This window comes from Mandrillus leucophaeus, unplaced genomic scaffold, assembly GCF_000951045.1.
Source record: "Mandrillus leucophaeus isolate KB7577 unplaced genomic scaffold, Mleu.le_1.0 Scaffold594, whole genome shotgun sequence".
NCBI classification, from domain to species: domain Eukaryota; kingdom Metazoa; phylum Chordata; class Mammalia; order Primates; family Cercopithecidae; genus Mandrillus; species Mandrillus leucophaeus.
Genome location: NW_012106408.1, coordinates 1,640,630 through 1,648,939, shown reverse-complemented (window position 1 = coordinate 1,648,939; position 8,310 = coordinate 1,640,630).

Genomic DNA, 8,310 nt, shown 5'->3' with positions numbered 1-8,310 from the left:
TTCACTATGTTGACCAGGGTGGTCTCTATCTCTTGACCTCAGGATCTGCCCTGAAACTTTTAAGTTTGAGAATTACTGCTCTAAATAACTACTTTTGATTTACCAAGAGGCCACCCTCAGAAACAACATGTCCATTTGGACTTCTCAAGTGCAATCACTGGAGGACTTCTATAATTAGATCTGTATTCATTTCCAGTCTAATACACCTCGCGTTATGAATTTAAGAAACACATCTTAACCACAAAAGTATTCAAGTGTAGACCTTATTTATTTAACTGTTTTATAAAAACAAATAGAAAATTAAGAATTGATAATGCTGACAGAGAACATATTTCAATGAACAGAGTTAATAAAGGAAACAGAACATATTAAAATAAATCAAATTAGCATCAGTAGAGAGGCATAACAGAATATCACATTCATAAAAGAAGGAAAGTTTGCTTTGAGGAAAGAATACTAAAATTTAAAATGTGATTGCTTTAATTAAAAATAAATCCTCATTAGATAGATTTAGTACTAGGAGAGTAAGCACAGGGAAAGACTGAATTAGTGACTCAGAAAAGCAAGCCTGGGCAAGTTACTAGTCTACTGTGCCACGTGATAAAAAAGCGCAAAGTCTGGCAAAAGTACTCAGAAATATGAAGAATTGATCCAGAAGTTCCAGTGTTCATCTGGGAAAGGTTCCCAGGAGTCCACCTGGTGTCAGGCAGGGTTAATAACAAGCCCCACACACAAAGCTTGGTGAAGTTTCAGAACTCCAAATGAAGAGAAAATACAAAAAGTAGTGAAAGAAGTATAGGTAACTTACAAAGAAGTATAGGTAACTTACAAAGAAATGAAAGCCAGATTAATATAAAGTGGCCTCCAAGTTCTAAATAAAAATTATTTTAAATGTGAAGTTTTTTATTTTGCCAAAAAATTCAAATGTGATTTCAAAATAAAGATATTTTCATATGAAGGATACATTTGAATGGAAAGAAGAAATTTTCTATATTGGAAAATACAGCATATTACAAGAAAATATAAAAGATTTATCTTTATGCCTTTATCATAATTTTAAACTTTATATACTATAAGAAATTCAGGAATTGGACAAATCCACAATTGCATCAGAAGCTCTGAGCATATTCCCCTGGGCTGTGTTGTCCGTCCAATGCTTTTATCTGCTTTCTGAATTTTAAAATTTATTTAATATAGCTTATATATTTATTACCCTACTCGTCTTCAATTATCTTTACTGTTACTGATGGTTTCTCATTTGAAAATTATTTTTCTGCCATATAATATATTTTCAAGAGGGATTAAATCTGTTATCTTGACCCCAAACTCACAATCTTTAGACTCTTTAATAAAAACGCCTGCATTTAACTCAAGTTGATCTGTGATTACTATCTACCCAGGGCCCATATTCTCACCCGCTCCTTGTATTTTTAAGCCACTGAACTGCCTGATTTCAATTTTTTGCTCTCAGAAGATGGCGATTATCTTTCTGCATAGTACAGCTCTCAGCACTCACTGTGTTGATTTTTATCTTGGTAAATATTTTTTGATATTTATTTTTGGTATCTCTTTTTAAATAGATAACAGTGCCCTTCTCTTACTCAAAATGGAATTTTGAAATATAAAAAGTAGATCCCATAGATTATTACCATACATCTTTCTATAAAACTGAGCATGTGTTAATGCTATTGGCATTTCTTAGTGTAGAAGATATTGAATATCACAGTAAATGGGTAATGCTAGCTGTCACAAATATTTCTCTGCACTGAACTTTCTTTCACTCAAATAACCTAAGGAAATTCTAAGTTATATAACAAATTCTTTCATCTCTATTTTTATATGAGGTGGAAGAATATTGGATTTTACAAATAAAATGAAAGATCAAATGTTATTTGGTTTTTATTTCATTCCATCAAAAATAAAACAAAGCCTTATGCAAGCACTGATTCACTAGGTTATTACAGAAATTCTTAGTAAGATGTATATTATGAGAGCTTCCTCGTCAGCAGTAGGAATTGTCTCAGAAAGTCTTTAAGTTGTTCAAGTCTCTCTACACATACTAGCTATTATACAAATATAGAATGTTTATTGAAATTATCATGTGAGGTGGTTTACCTAAAGCTTCACAACAGCCTTGTAATGATGGTACAATGATTAACCTTATCTTTCAGTGGAGGAAATTGAAGATTAGAGATATTAGGTAACAGAGATACAATTTTAAACCCAGGGCTAGTTGTCTTTGTTGCCAGTATGTTCTTCTGCCTCTTTTCAACTGAGGGTATTGCCTGTTTTACATGTTTAATTAGAAACCCCTCTCAGTGGGATCATTGTTGAAGAGTTTCTCATCCATAAAGAAGTTTCTAAGAACTTTCATAGGTGTCCTATGTAAATTTCACTTCATATACAACTATGTTCATGAACTACCACCAAAGTTCCAATCACATTTTGAAATCCCCTCTCTTTATTGCCTTACATCATAAAACCAATTGCCAGTCACTCAGTATCTGTCTTCTATATAAGACCATACATTTTGTGAAAGCAGGCACCATTTTGGTCTAACTGGATCTCTTATGTCTAAGAAACTGCTTTGCCTGGAGGAGTTACTTGATAAACACTTGTTCATGCAATAATGTTTTTTTTTAATGTCATTTCTTCTTGTCTCTTCTTTTCAATTCCTATTTACACCAAAATAGGTAGTATCTTCTATACTTTTCACTCGGGCTATTAGGTTGGCCTTTTGGACTTCAGACTCCTCTCATTTCTTCAACCTGCCAACCACATTGCTGCCCCAGAGTTTGTGCATTCACTGTTCCCTTAGCGGAAACATCTTTGTCCCAGAGAGCCACATGGTCATTCTTTCACCGCCCTTGGGTCTCTGCTCAAATGTTCTCCTACTGGTGAGAATACCTATTTAAAATGGCAGCCTCTCCTTTCCCTACTTGATCATCGAAATTTCACTCTTCCTTTTAAGGTCCAGCTTAATTGCTGCTGGGAGAACTCAGGATGAACCACTGGGATTGTAGTGCATGTGATCACAGAGGTCGGGGACCAAATCATGAAAACCCCAGTAGACAATCTGGATAATTCTTTAACTATGAATGAGACAAGAAGCCATTGGATGAGAGAAGTGACCAGGAAAACCAGTTAGAAGAATATTTAATATTCCCTATGAGAGAGAGAGATAGAGATAGATTAGATAGATGATAAATAAATAGATAGATAGATAGATAGATAGAGAAAGGTATCTTGAAATTGAGTATTAATAATGGAGAATATGCATAAAATTTGCCAATGAAATAAAAGTAGGATGTGAAAGAGGAGTCAAGGATGACTTTAAGGATTAAGGTCTGAGAAACTGGAACAGTGGAATTTTCATTTACTAATTTGAGGAAACTTTGGAGGAATAGTTTTTTGTTTGTTTGTTTATTTGTTTTTTGTTGTTTTTTGAGATGGGAGTCTCGCACTGTCACCCAGCCTGGAGTGCAGGGAGTGGCACGTTCTCAGCTCACTGCAACCTCCGCCTCTCCGGTTCAAGCGATTCTCCTTCTTCAGCTTCCCAAGTTTACAAATTCCCTGGGATTACAGGCGCCTGCCACCACGCCCAGCTAATTTTTTTGTATTTTTAGTAGAGACGGGGTTTCACTATGTTGGCCAGGCTGGTTCCAAACTCCTGACCTCGTCATCTGCCCACCTTGGCCTGCCAAAGTGTTGGGATTATAGGCGTGAGCAACTGTCCCCGGCCAGGAATAGTTTTTAAAGCAACTATCAAGCTTTCAATTTAGGACATGTTAAGTTTGGAAATCTATTTAACATCCAAGTACAAGGTGATAAAGTACAGGATCAAGTAGGCAGTTGCATGTAAGATTCCAGCATTGAGGTGATAAATCCAGGCTTAGGATATGTACATATAAGTTCTCAGTAGATATGTGGTGTGTGAAGTCATGAAGCTGGATGAGATCACTGAAGAGTAAGGATAAATAGAGAAGAGGTTCAGGACTGAGTTCTGGGACACCTCAACATGTAGAGACTGGGGAGATGAGGAGAAGCCAGCAAAGGAGACTCAGAACAAGTTATGTGATAGGAAAACACCAGAATAGTGAGTTGTCTCAGAAGACAGAAGATGTTTCAAGGAGAAAGGAGTGATCAATTGTGTCAGTGTTTCTGATGACTTCAATAAGGTAAAGATTGTGAAATAACTATTGGGACTAGAAACATAGAGGCCATTTCCATCCTTCCAAAGAGCAGTTTTGGTAGAGGTGACAAAAACCTTGGTTCAAATAAGAAGGTGATAGGAGTCTACTATGGGAGAAAAAAAGTGGTATGTGCAAAGTGTGGGAGGCAGGATTAGGGGCTTCTTCCCTTTGTGAGAAACATGGCTAGTTTCTGGCCATTGAAAACTTTCATTTCCTGGCTTACACGGGGTGTGTCTAAATAGACCATTCAAAGTTTAAGAACAAGGCAGAGATATGTCCAAAACAATGCTTTATTATTATTATTGTTATTGTGATATTTTCCCTATATCCTCTATTTTTTTCTTTTTCTTCCTATTATGTTTTTGAGATATATTTATATTGGTATTTACAGATCTAGTTCAACCTTTTTAACTATAGTTAACTTGTTTCTAGGTTCTTTTTTTTCTCTTAAACAATCACATTATGTATTCATTTTTAATCTATGAATTAAAGTTTGTGTTTTTTAAACATTTCTAAACTAAAAGTTGATCGAAGCCTTACATGTGCTCTTCTAGAATTTTCCCTTCTAATAAGGCTTCTCATTCTCATGGTTAATTTAAAATGCCTTCTAGGCCTTAAAAAAAAAACCCACAGTTTCTTTTTTCTTTAATTCAACTTTTATTTTAGATTCAGGGGTACATATGCAGATTTGCTACATGGGTATATTGCGTGATGCTGAGGATTGGGGAATGAATGATCCTGCCACCCAGGTAGTGAGCATAGCACCCAATAAGGTAGTTTTTCAGCCCTTTCTCTCCTTCCCCTCTCCCCGACTAGTAGTTCCAATGTCTATTGTCCCCATCTTTATGTCCATATGTGCCCAGGACAAAAGAATGCTTTAAAGAAATTAAGGTGACATCAGCTTCATTAATGACTTTAGGAGAGAGCATTTTAAGGCAATAGGTATTTTAATTTAAAAAACATCAAAAGCAAATTCAGCTTACTTGAACAATTAAATTTTTTTCTTTGGATTTTTACCCAAATGAACAGAGTTGCCGTGAAATAGTCATGAAAAATTTGGGTAGTGAAACAACAATTTTAAAGTTGTTTTTAAAGTAAATATTTTAAGCATGGAATTGTCAGACTTAGAATTTGTAGGTTTTATAAAATCTCAAAAATATATAGAAAACACTCATTTTTAAATTCTTGAGGAAAATATAGTTTTCTATTTATGATTTATGACAAAGATGTTTGCAAGTTCATGTAATATAAAAGTATATGTTTAACTACAGAAAAATGTTTCATGTGTGGTCTGGTGAAATTGCTGTGAATTGTTCAACATTTAAAATATATTTGTGTCGTTATTTTCATGGTTCATAAAGCACTAATGTAAAACAGATTTTTACACAGTCCTTGTACATTTGACACAGCTGTCATGGAACTAATGCAAAAATTATGCATAAGTATATGATCAATGATGTAATTATTTAATGTACACATTATTATATAATAATTCACTGCCAGACACTGGTGAGATTATAAAACTGATTTTCCAGGATCATAATTTAGTGATTGGAATATTAGATTGCAGTCAGAAAAATCAGTCTTGGTTGGCATCTTTGATCTCAGTTTCATTATGTCAGGAAAATAGTATTCACTCTGTTTTATAAGGTGGAAGGAAGGATCAAAGGCAAAAAATGATAGGTCTTCTTTTAATGTGTCATTAATATTCATTAATATATGTATATTATTTTAATTTACATTTTATATAGATAAAATATTAACTAATTTTATTGATTTTCCCAATAAAATTATTTGTACAAAGAACCCATATAAAAATGTGAGTGTGTGTGTTTCTTTTGGTTTGTTTTGTTTTTTGTGAGACGAAGTCTCACTGTCACCAGACTGGAGTGCAGTGGCGAGGTCTCAGCTCACTGCAACCTCCGCTTCCTGGATTCAAGTGATTCTCCTGCCTCAGCCTACTGAGTAGCTGGGACTACAGGTGTGCACCACCACACCCAGCTAATTTTTGTATTTTCAGTAGAGACGGAGTTTCACCATGTTGGCCAGGATGGTCTCGATCTCTTGACCTCATGATCTGCCCGCCTTGGCCTCCCAAAGTGCTGGGATTACAGGCGTGAGCCACCGAACCTGGCCAAGTGTGTGTGTTTTAAAGAAACCTTGAAAGGCCAGGTGTGGTCCTTTTGAGTTTGAAACTCAAACTATTGAGTTTCATATTATTATTTGAAATTCGTAGTATTATAGGAGGTGAGATTGAGCTGCTAAGTGTTTCATAAATGATCTGATTACGACCAAATTCAGAGGTCAAGTGTCATTGAGCTATAGATAGCAAGCTTCATTTTTATTAAAAAAAGAGAAACAATTGATCTATTTTCAAGTGACTAAGAATAACAACATGTTATTTCCCTTATGTCTTGGCTGGAGCATTTTCTCCACCCCATATGTCTCGGCTTATATTCAGTAATTTTTGCCACATTTGGGCCCAGGTCTTTACCTCCGCACAAAGCTATAGTGTCTATGACTAGCTTGCTAATTCAGCACCCACATGCCTCACCTTCCCTGTGCTTGAACCCCATTCACTTGTTCTTGTTTCAGATTATCTAATTAAAAAATCAGTTTCCAATTTGCCCTGTTACACTTCTCAATACCCTTCATGTAATCTGTAGACACATTGGAAGATAATCTATCATTTTGCCCAATATAGGTGCTATTTCCCAAGAAGACTTGCATATACGTCTGCTTAAAAAGTTAGGAAAAAAAAATTCAACCTTTGGGAAGAAATAAAGTATAGATGGAGTGTTGGTATTAAAAGACAATTCTCTATGAGTCACTCACATTTTCTGCATGTCTTGCAAGTCTTAGAAGATAGAGGTAGCGTCTCCCTCGGTATCAAAGAGCAGATGTGTTTATTGCTCACTACAAAAGATTCAGGTCCCTGAACTGGAGGATTCTCTCCTATAGTGCATACCACTGCATATGCAGCGGGCACCTGACTCTATTCTAATCACCCTGTGGAAATTGGGGTTCAAAGAACTTGCAAAACTTGTTGATATGTTGGCTACTTGCTGTGCCAAGTTCTTTTTTTCTCAAACTGTGGCAACGTAACTTGTTAGCTTGCATGAAGGATAAAATCTCATGCCCTTCAGAGTTTTTGACAGTTTGTAATGAAGGGATGTTGATAGAGACATTGCTTTCTGCCAAGGAAGAATGGCAAGAATTGTACTGTGCCATGCTGCAGTCTATCATGCCAAATTTAGAGTCATTCAGAGATGACGGCAGAAGTTCAAGATTTCCCTTAGATAGGCAAACTCCCCTGGGAAATCATTAAATAAGGTTTTAACTAGTGTTTGGGATCTTACTGCCCTGGATTAGGCTCATAATGCTGATGAAAGTGAAATACTGTAAAATAAGACATTGACACAAGAGGACCTGGATAAATTCTTGTGTTCAGACCTGCTGTCCTACAAACTGCCCCTATCCCTTATGGTAAAATTGGTGAAAATTTGAGAGATGTTATCGTGACAACATAGCAACAAAAGACTTGGATTAAGATGCACATTTTTATTTTTATATTTATTTATTTTTATTTTTCTATGTGCTTATTAGTTCCCTTTTAAACTTTTATTTTAAGTTCAGGGGTACATGTGCAGTTTTGTGGCATAGGTAAACTTGTGTCATGGGGTTCGTTGTACAGATTATTTCATCACACAGGTATTAAGCCTAGTAGTCATTTATTTTTCCTGCTCCTCTCCTTCCTCTCATCCTCCACCCTCCAAAAGGCCTCAATGTGTGTTGTTCCCCTCTAGGTGTCCATGTGATCTCATCATTTAGCTCCCACTTCTAAGTGAGAGCGTGCAGTATTTAGTTTTCTGTTCCTGTGTTAGTTTGCTAAGGATGATGGTCTCCAGCTCCATCCATGTCCCTCATGATCTCATTCTTTTTTATGACTGTGTAGTATTCCATGGCATATATGTACCATGCTTTCCTTATCCAGTCTATTATTGATGGGCATTTAGGATGATTCCATGTCTTTGCTATTGTGAATAGTGCTGCAATGGACATATATGTACATGTGTCTTTATGATAGAACAATTTATATTCCTTTGGATATATACCC